Genomic DNA, 11,674 nt, shown 5'->3' with positions numbered 1-11,674 from the left:
TCTGTCTGTGGCTAGGCCTAGCATGGCCGTTGTGGTCTGTGATGGTGATGCTGAAAGAGAGAGAGAGAGCGAGAGAGAGAGAGAAAGAATGTGTATCCATTTTGGACTGCTGTCTAATTATGTTTTTAACCGTACTTAGCAGGATGTATATAAGCATATGCCACTCGTCTGTTGATTTCATGCTATATAATATGTCATCAGCAGCTGCCACAGCAGGCTGGCTGAAGCATATAGCACTGATAAATATAACACAAGGCAATCAGGATGAATGAATTACCCACGCATGTGGTCAGCCTCAGGATTTCAGTAATAAAAGAAGCTAAAGGCCAATCTGTACCGCTCTAATATCCACAGTAATATCCAGGGCAATATGAAGAGTAATGAGAGGAATAAAAATTTCTATAAGGGCGAGAGAAAGAGGCGCAGTTCAATTATATACATCAAATGGCGCAAGTCCCTATAAATGTGCTGCTGGTTTGCACATGCATATAGGAGTCTGGTAATGCTTTGTGAGGGTTTTAGTTGTACTTTTTACTGCTTGTTTGGGCTTGAATGCAACAAGAGAAAGCCGAGGGTTTGTTCACCTTCCAAGAGGTCAACACATTGAGCTTTTTTTTTCTCTCTCTAGGAAGCAACCATCCAAGTGCACTAATCCGTGATATACATTTATCGGCAGGAGGTGAATTTTTCTCAATTTTCAATCTGATTGTGTTATCAGCCTATATGACTTCCATATTGGAGTTTTAATATGGGAAATTCAATAGGAGCGGTGATGGATGATTTCTCTGGTAAAGGGTGCACATTTTTCATACTGATAGGTTTTTGGGTCCTCTAAAAATGATGAAATATGAGTTTTTTTTATTGATCATTAGTCTCAGGACTGCACCTGCTTCACCAATTTGTTTCCAATCAGAATTGGCATTAAGATTCATATTTGGCATCACAGCAGCAAAATTTTCTCATTATTCATTCGATAACGAGAGGGAATTACAAAGACAAAGAGCAATACAAGATGTCCAATTTGTTCAATTTCCTCTATTGTGATTATTTTTTAACGTTTTTTCCTCAGCCTATTTTACATTGAATTTTAAACTGTTGCCCCAAGGCATTAGATGTGTATAGAGAAAGAGAAATGAAATTCTTGACCACTTTGCTTACTGAAGGTGCCAAAATGTTCTACAGTTCGCCTTGGGATATAAAATAAGCTAATGGGGGCAAGTGTGAATTAATTTCTATTTTCTGTGCCATGTAGGTGCTTGTTCCATACGTATTAGACAGGTACAGTATGTGCATGCAGAAAAAGTGTCGAAGAAGAATTGAGTGAAGTGAGGAACGTGTGAATGGGAGGACTCGGCTGGCAACTCAACATGGGAATCACAAGCTAATTCATTGATTGCCCCTTGGAAGAGACGGCTGCTAATTGTTAGGTAATTAACATGGCAAGCTGTAATTATGTTCGCCTAAGGACCCGATTAGTGTTTCTGAATGTCTTATGGGCGCTGAGGGGCTGTATCTGTGTGTGCGTGTGTCTAAGCCTATCTGTTGGCTCGAGGACAGATGGCACATTGTCAAAAGCTGACATGTTTTGTTTTCCCTGATGCGTGTGTGTGTGTGTGTGTGTGGAGAGTGAGAGAGAGAGAGAGCAGTGTAAAGAGAGAGAGGAGACGAGCTGCACCCAGGGACTTGTCCTTTTGTTTCAGCATCGTTAATTAAGTGCTAATTGAGTGTAATTATTTACATCATCACACACAACGGATGGAGATGTCAAGTGGCAGAGGCACAAAGGCAGTTGGTGGGAGGCTGGCAGCTGAGAGCCTCCAATCTGTTGATGCCTGCATGGTTACAACCCACTGGCAGCTGAACGGGAACAATTAGCAACAAGCTGAAATCTCATCAGAAAACTGTGCCAACAATATGTATCCATATGCCCAGCTTACACTTGAGATGTTCCTAATGTATGATTTGAGTCACTTAAAAAAACAAAAAAACAACAACAAAAAAAAACAGCTTAATGCATTAAATGCAAACTTGAGAAACAAAGAGACTAGAGATGGAGATGAAGAGGAAAAGGAAGTGAGACAGAGAGTGACATTGATCAGTCAGGATGAGAATGAGATGAGGCAGTATCCAGTGTGTTAACACCTAGAGCTAATCAACGTGACAGAGTTTATACTTGCCCTAGAAACAAAACACACACACGCACACACACGCAGACACACACGCACACACACACAGACACACATGCGCACACACACACACACACACACACACACACACATATAAACCTAGACAATGCGCAGTATGCTGTAATAGTTCTGTTAGTGTCTTTCTGTGTATAAATATACATAGACCCATGTTTATAGAGCAGGTTTGAATCTTACAAATCACCCTCCAACACTTACATCCTCTATATCTTCATCGGAAAATCACTGAACCTGAATCAAATTTGGCAGCAGCTGGACTTCCCACCTCTGGTTTTGCGAAGACAAATGAGCAGCAATGAATCTTGATCATTTGCCACACCTGTCTGCTCATAAACATTTTAAAGGCAGCAAAAAGCAGAGCCTGTACTGGTTTGAAGACGGTGTGAAGCATGAAGAACATGGGAAGTTGAATAGCTGCAAGCCCTGGTAACAAAGACAAAGTGTGCCCCGAGACAGGAGAATGAATGTCACTTAAACATGAGTTAACAAAAAGGTCACTTAACAAGAAGCCAGTATGAAACAAAACTCAAGCATCTTAATAAACATGCATCATGCAGTGTTTTTTGAACATAGTGTTTATTTTTGAAGAATCACAGTCAAGTAGCTGTGACATATTGCTGTTTTTAGAGTTTAAATGTATTAAGAGGGAGCCAGCATATATTGATGTTGTAAATCAATATTGCTGGAGAGGGGAGCTAATGCTGTGGTATCAAGTGTTCCATTCAAAACTTACACATTTTAACCGGCTACGTGCTGAGCAGAAGCAGCATATCTCCTCACAAAATAGTATGAGTTACTGCTTTACTTTGTAACTTATGTAGGAGGCAGTTATGTCATTTATACATATGTTCCATATTAGATTAGAGAGCAAAACAACGAAAAGAAAATGCTTTGCTTAAATGCACAATAGTTGGGCCAAATGCTACAGCTCGGTGTTTGCTGACAGGCTTGTGAGCAAGACTGAATAGTGAGCAGTGAGAGCAAATAAGGACTACTCCATATTCAGTATGTGTGCTTGTGTGCATGCATGTATGAGCCCGCGTGTGCATGTAAGCACTCGAGTGTGTGTGTGTTTGTGTGTGCATGTGCTTGAGTATGTAAGAGCTTAAGTGTGTGTTTATGGGTGTGCGAGTGTGTAGAGGGGGTTAAGCAGTGGGGTATTCTCGCCTCTGGTCAGAGGTGGAATTAATTTTAGCTGGCAGTCCCACGCTGCGGTCATTTGGTTTAAAGGGAGGTGTTATTATCCTGATTTGGCCGTAACGGCTGGGGATTGGATACCCAACTGGCAGCTAGACACTCTCTTTTAAAGACAAAGAGGCTGGAGACTTTTATGACTGAGGAATAAATAAAAGAGTGGAAAACCAGCTAGACAGGAGAATATCAGTCGCCATCAAACAGATACTGAAAAGCTGGTCAAATTTTAACTGCTCACAAAAGCCTAACACGCCTTAGTTTAATGTCCATAACCATTTTGTTTCATATTCGGAAAGGATGTCAATATATATTTTTTTGGACTTGTGCCAGAGACCATATTGAAAGATTTAAATGCTGTGTTGCAGTTATCATTTTTCTGTGCAGCCTGTTTAACAATAATTTGCAGCTGACACTACAGAAGTAATTTAGAATTAATGAATAACAAGATACATCAATAATTGCAATCAGATGCTCAGCAATTTGTGATTAAATGTGTGTATGTGGGTCACCAAGTGCATGTATGTTCACACATACAAGACCACTACAGCCACATGGACACACACACACACACACATACGCACGCACACGAGCAATAGACTTAATCAGAGATGGTGGTTATAAAGTAATTGTATTGTATATTCTTCAGAATGAGCCTAAGCCCCTATTTCATTAAATCAAAGATCTATCTCCTGACAGAAATACCCAAATGACCACATTCCCCATTTTAAATACCAGCCATCTGCCAAGGAGGGCCTTTTCAGCGGCCCAATCATTTGCATAACCAAAAGATTATTATTTTTCCCCTATGAAAGTTGAAATGACTGAATAATTATAATGTAGTGGATTAGAATGAGGAAAAAACATGCCTTGATGTCAGAGAAGATTGCTGAGTAGTCACTATAATCACTGCTTAGGTTTTTAATCAGAGTGAAATACGGGCCATAAATTATTGCCTTTCATGCAAACTTGTGTTTATGCACCGGCGCATCACAAATCTAATTTTTCAGCATTTTTAAGAGGCTTAAAAGATAGTTATTTTTGTTCAGGAGCTCTGAATTAAAAATCGTTCGGGTATACTTTCACTCGTGGGGATTATGTTCCATACTGTAAGGTTTTTTTTTCCCCCAGAATTACATTATAAACTTGAAATAACCTGCCCTTGCTTCAGCACAGCTGCCTGTGTCTCAAACATGCCAGCCAACTGAGATACAAACATAAAATACATGACATAGACTATAACTTTCAGCTCATATTGTGTAATACCTGGAAACCTTCATCTTAATATCCTAAAGGAGTGTGCTTTGCTACACTGAACGTATTGCATCACTCTGGAACCTACAACTCATAAAAGTATGTACTGTTAAATCTTAACGCCGATGTACTGCACTGTACAGCAGAGTAGTGTCAAAAGAAGAGCTCATACATTTATTTAAATACCTTTCAGCTAGAAAGTGAAAGATAGTTTTAATATTACAAAACACCTCAGGATTCAGCTACTAAGATAAGATGCTCTGAGCCTTGAACAGAAAAACGGCACACATACGTACAATCGGTTTATCTATGAGCTCCATTCTTGCTGCTCACAAGCTAAACACAGCAAAGTCTATGATGCCTGCACACCCCTTATCCTTAACAAAGCAGCAAAGCCAATCCATTGTGCTGGATCCTTCTGTAACAAATTCATACATCCATATCGACACACCAGGAAACAAGACACCCAAGGAGAGAGGGATAGAGTGATGGACAGAGAGATGGAGGGATATATTTCCCCTTCTCTTTTTGTTTCGTTGGGGGTATTAGTAATCAGAGCCCCCCTTTGGTCTTTACAGCTGCAAATTGCTTTGGCACCTCTTCCCCCTGCAGTCTGTCCTGCCAAATCCGCCCATGATGTATCATTATCGCAACTTTGGGTGGAAATCCATAGAATCAATAGGTTTGTCAGGGAAACTCACGCCTGGGATTGCTTACATGCTGTGAAGCTTGTTCATCCACTAGTCAGGCCTATCATGCCACAGGCAAAAAAACAAAAAAAACAATGCGTAAATCCGTACATACAAAATGTACGTGAAGGCTCATACACACATTCGCATATGCAAATACACATTCCTAGTTGCACATACTCAAACAAACACACAGTAGCTGGGACATAAGGATGCAGATGCTATTTCTCTTTCTCTATTTTTCCAGTGTATTTGTGTACTCCATACACATTCTGTATGTTTGTGTATCTGTCTATCCTGTCTTCCCATCTGCCCTTATCTTTGCCTATCTGTCTGTGTTTTACTTCATTAGTCGAGATGGTCAGCAGGAGCTGGATGGACGTCTCTTCCCATGTAATTACTGTCCGGTAAACAGGTCAGAAGGGTAGAGTCCAGCCACAGCTGCTGCAGCTTTCAGCAACTCACACACATATACACACAAGCACATGCACGCATGCACGCACAACCACACACACACAGACTGTGGATCCTGAGCTTTCAGAGTGGTATTGATTGGTTGGGCTGTGACATCTCCTAAGCCATGTCACCCCTGTGAAAGAAGCCTCCAAATTGACCAATAATAAAGTGGTGGAAGTTGTAGTGGCACTCTCCTGGGAGCTGTCCGTGTGGACTGTGTCACTGTGTTTGTGGGTGAGGCATGTGTCTATGTATGTGTATGATTGCGTGCGCAGTGGATATATGTGTGTGCCCTCTTTCCTTTCTATCTCCGTCAACACCACAGCGACCATCTCTGTTGAAACACATTTACACATTTTAGAAATACATAAATCTTAACATTCTGGCCAACCTTGATCTGCTCCAGTTTGGTTATCAGTCAAATAGATCTGTGGAAGACGCTGTATCACAGGCTGTGCATACTGTGTTAAAACATCTTCAAGGTAAAAACTCCTATGTCAGAATGTTGTTTATTGACCACAGGTCTGCATTTATTACCATTGTACCATCAAGATTGGTGTTAAATCTTAGGGGCCTTGGCCTTTGTAATTCCATCTGTAGGTGGTTACATGACTTTCTGAAAGGCAGACCTCAGACAGTCAGAGTAGATACCAGCTACTCCGCTACCATGGTTCTCAACACAGGGCCACTGCAGCAACTTGGCCTTTGTCAGCTACTCTACAGTCTTCTCACACTATGCTGCCAAATATTGTTCTGACATTGTGAATTTCACAGACGACACCACAGTGATTGGACTGATAAATTACAACACTGACTACTATAGGAGTGAGACAAGGGACCCATATATATGTTACCAAGAGCGCATGTTCTTCCTAAATGTTGATAAAGAAACAAGATAATTGTTAATATCAGGAAGTGCAAAACTGTTCAACTATCATTGTACATCAACAAAGCTGAAATCGTGCATGATTTGGATGTTAAACTCTCTTTCTTGGTCTACATTTTCTTCAGAATTTTCAATTTTCTGTGATGCTACTGTGGGGCATCGCTTCTGGAGGCATACTGGTGTTGTTGGGCAGCCTGACTGAAAAGACCAAAAATATCAGGGGGAGGCCTAACACTACAGCCACAGATTCAAGATATCTACACTTTCCATTGTAGAAAGAAGGGCCAAAGGGTTATGGAGGACACCAGCCACCCAACACATGGTCTGTTCTCATTCCTTCCCTCAGGAAAACGCCTACAGGGCATCAGAGCTTGAACCAGCTCAGTTTGACCCTCAGGGGTTTAGATTACCAAGCAGTAGGCACTTAACATTACTCACAGTAGTTCATTTATTATTTGTTAGATTTCATGTTTATTGTTGTTTGGTAAACTTTTTTAAATGTAGTTTTAAGGGCTGAGAAAGAACCAGGGCAGATGCATTTATTGCATTTTACTGTACAACTAATGTACTTTTTACAAGTGCAGTATGACAATAAACCTAACAAAGAATAGATAAACTTAACACTTTTTTGTCATTTCAGAATAGACATAAATGACAATGACAGGTTGTTCAATATTATAAAATATGATCAGTGAGAAAAAAAAGTCTGAGTTCTAAAGACATAATTATATACCATTAACATTTCTTACACAGTGAAAATTGGTTCACTACAGTGATCAAGGCTCTGTATATTGCACTATATATACTTTCACTTATATTTCTGAAGAAAATATAAGAAATTCATCTAAATTTAGACTAACTGAAGATGGTGTTACTTAACTATCAGTATTAGAAATTAGTGATTGTAGTGTATTAAGTTTTATCACAGCATAGCACACCAGGATTTTAAACACATTTTTTGTTAATTCTTTTTAGTGACGAAGCAGCACCTGTATTGAAAACTGTTATGGTATTTGGGGAGCGTAATTATAGGCTCAAATGCTTTGCATCTTGATCCTTGATCTAAACATTTACATTTACGCATGTGTGGTTATCGCACTAGCAAGTGCCCAGATGGCTGCCGTATTGAACAACTTACATTATGTAAATGTAATTGGCTGTACTTGGCCCAAGTAAATGTATTCCTATTAAAATGACATGTGCAAGGAATGCACATTTGAACATGAATGTATATAAAAGTGAGCTTTTATGATTGTATGGTATATGCATTTAAATGGGAATAAATTTAAACCAGAAGCAGTCCACATTTTCTTAACTCTGAAAACAAAACCATGGCCGTGTTTTGAAACTCTCAATTGCCACTTAACCATTTATGTTGCGTTTTTCAGTATGGTTTTGTCTTCATTGATAGATTCTTAAATGCAATCTGAGAAATGTGCTGATGTGCATATCTGGGTGGGTCAGAGAGTCACCTGCTCAAACGTTGTGTGAGTCATAACTGTTGCAACTGTTCACGGTGTGACTCTTTATAAAGTTTTTTTTTTTTTTTTGGCGTTTTTGCCTTTACTTGATAGAGCAGAAGAGAGAGAGAGACAGGAAAGTGGGGGAGAAGAATGGGGGAAGGACCTGTGGAAAAGGGCCATGAGCGGGATTCAAACTCATGACCTCTGCACTGGGGACTGCAGCCTCTGTACATGGGGCGCCAGCTCAACCAGGTGAGCTATAGCAACACACGGTGTGACTCTTTGATCACCAAAATGTTTTAAAAAGATAGTGTTGAGTCCTTATCTTCCCCTCCATGCCATGTCTCCCTAAATAGGTATGATAATAAATGTGTGTGATGGTTAGAAACTCCATGGATGTTCCTTCCCACAGCTGGCAATTGTTGAGAGGATAGACAAAATTTAAAAGTTTATTTAAAGACACTTTCATAAAGACCCTTCACTTACTGACTCATTAATCTTCACTTCAAGCGAGATCAACCTTAAAAACAAAACAAAAAAAACCCCGTGTTTGTGTGTATATGAATGCGTGTGTGTGCGCACAGGCGTTCCAGCACCAGCCTCATTATAGTGCCGCTTTATGCACAAAGACTGTGGGGTCACATTGATTTGACTCCCTGGAGTATTAGCATGGGATTACAGCAGTCAACAGGCCTTCATTAATGTGTGTGTGTGTGTGAGTGTGCGTGTGTGAGGCAGTGAATGAGTAAGAGAGATGAGAGAGATGAACCAAGGGTAATTAGTACATAGAATAGTCCGACATGCTGCGTCTCTGCCGCCGAGAGTGTGTTTGAGAGCGTGCGTGTGTGTGTGTGTGTGTGTGGGACTGTGTGAGCGAGAGGGTGAGTGTATTTGTGTGCCCTCATTAATTCTTTGTACTAATACAACCACCACCCTGCTTGAAGTGTTAGACTCTTAGAGAGCTTCTCATCTTTATGATTTAACACTTTGATCTGAGAGTTTGATTGTGTGTGGGCAGGGGCAAGTTAGTTGATGTTGGTGTGTATGTCCCTTTGTATTAACTCATGTGCGTGTGTGTGTTATTATACTTGTGTCTGATAGGCGTGCATGATTATGTATGTGTGTCTGTTATATCTTCACCTGTGTGTTGCTGTGCATGTGCCTATTAGAAAGAAACATATCCAACATCTCACAATCAACTTGTCCACAGTGTGTGTGTGTCTGTGTCTGTGTGTGTGTGCGCGTGCGTACGTGCATGTGTGTATAATGACAGCCATTTCAAACACTTGGTGGATTACTCATCATTACAATTTGCATAACTTTGAAGTATTCATAGCATTAGTGAGGCAATTACAATAATTAACATGGGAATCCATGTCAATGGGCCACAGCCACGAGGCAAGTGCAATTACAGCTATGCTAATTAGGGTTTGATTAAGCTTTTAAAGAACAATCGGCTTATTTAACTGAACATATTCAAGAGGCTGTAGAGACCAGATCCCCCCACCCCACACACCCACACACCCACACACACACACACACACCCTTGTACTCACACCACCTGATGGTAAAACATGCACAAATGCAAGTACACACACATTAATTTACCCATGGAAACACTCATGTGTATATGTAGAAACACCAGGTGTGCAAGTTGGTGGATGCACACAGAACACACCATCGCTGCCATGTATATACAGGGTGTAGGCAGGCATACACACATAAATGCATACAAATCCAAGCCCTTATGCACATACACTCATGGTTGCACACTCAGTGCCCCCCCCCTTCCCTCCCTCCTCCTTTTGTTTTGTCCGCCAGTCTTTCTGTCCAGACAAGAAGACAGGATGTGTGTGTGTTTTTTTTTTTTTTTTCATTGAACAAGAACAATTTGCTGTCTGATGTTGGAAGCCTCATTGTAGTGACGGGGCCTAAATTAAAGTGTGGGCTTATTAAAGCCTGTGTGTGTGTGTGTGTGTGTGTGTGTGTGTGTGTGTGTGTGTATGTGTATGTGTACGTGTGTGTGTGTGTACGTGTGTGTGTGTGTGTGCGCGCGCATGTGCTCCTGACACTGATCCGCCCAATAAACTCACTGTCCGTGACTAAGAGTGTGCTCGCAGCAAGACAGACACAATTGCCTGTTAAGTCAGTGTTGCTTTTATTGGGCCTCCCTGAACAATGCCTTGATGTGTGTCACGGCTCAAACCAACATCAAGACAAACTGAGATTATTTTAATGAATTAACATGCCCTCCTCTCAGCTGTGAGGGCATTTTCTGAATGGTGATCTACGCATACCTTTTGCACCTCACAAATACGTTCTTTTTTTTCCCCAGGTTTTCTGTATGTCTCTATTTTTCCTCTAAATTCGATTTTTCACAGCTGGATGAAATGCTGTTTTCAAATAATTTTTAGAGTTTGCTTTAAGCTGAATGGAAAAGTGATTTGGATTCTTTTTCACTGGATAGTCCCAGGAGCTTTGGTCTTTTGAGTCTAATGTGCCAAGTAGAATAAAAAAAAACAACCCCTAAAACTCAATCCTATTTGACCCAAGTCAGAGCAGAGGTCTCTACACTTTTTTTTCAAGAACACAAATGAGTGATTTAATCTTTTATCACGGGTCTGGGGCTTATTAAAATATATTGCTTCTTTTGTCCAGTGGCGACCTGCCAGATACAGACCCATGACCCAATTTTTGGGCCAACCTCAACATTGAAGCCAACTGTTTTAAAACAGGAATTTATCTTCACTTTTTAAGAGTTCCTATTGTCACAACTGCAATAGAAGTAAATCAAAGCAAGAAAAAAGTGAATGATGGAGTCAAATTGTCTGTCTTATGGTCTGAGTCAGTCTGGGTCAGCTAGTCGATGAATGTCACTCACTGCCATGTCAGGGTCACTATAGAGCAAATAAAGCGCTGTCTCGGAAAGTCTATAATAACCATTGACAAGAGGAGTGCTGTTTATTTGTTATGACACACATACGCACATACGGATGAGCCCTCTTGCTGTACCTGTACGTGCACATCGCATTCACACTTTAACAGACACTCGATAAGCACCTCCATTCAGCTGAAATCCATCTCTGCTTCCAAGTTGCCTTTTGAGATCAGTTTGGTAAGATTTTATATGTGTGAGCCAATCTGAGGTATGCATGTGTAAATACAGTATTTCCTTATGTGTGTGTGCGCGCGTGTATGGCTGTGCGGTTGTGCAGCTATCATCATTACCCTAGTCAATACCCACATGTCCACGTATTGATCACTCTATCGATGAGCAATGAAGGATCTCAGGCTGCAGAGAGCTTTGTGGATCTGTTTAGACTTTTACTGAGACCACACAGTGAGATCAGCTCAAGTTCAGTTAAAGATCACCTCCAGGGCAAGATTATTGGCTCTTAGGCAGTTTTACAGGCAGCATTGACTACACATCTGATTATGGTGTTTCAAATAAAAATACATATCGCATGTGCATGTCTTTTTTTTTTCCCAAAAGAAAATGGGTGTTTTTAAAAAAAAAAAAAAATGGAAAAA

Source organism: Stegastes partitus, unplaced genomic scaffold (assembly GCF_000690725.1).
Source record: "Stegastes partitus isolate 25-593 unplaced genomic scaffold, Stegastes_partitus-1.0.2 Scaffold68, whole genome shotgun sequence".
NCBI lineage: Eukaryota > Metazoa > Chordata > Actinopteri > Pomacentridae > Stegastes > Stegastes partitus.
The sequence above is the reverse complement of the archived record's forward strand: the minus strand, read 5'-3'. Positions refer to the sequence as shown.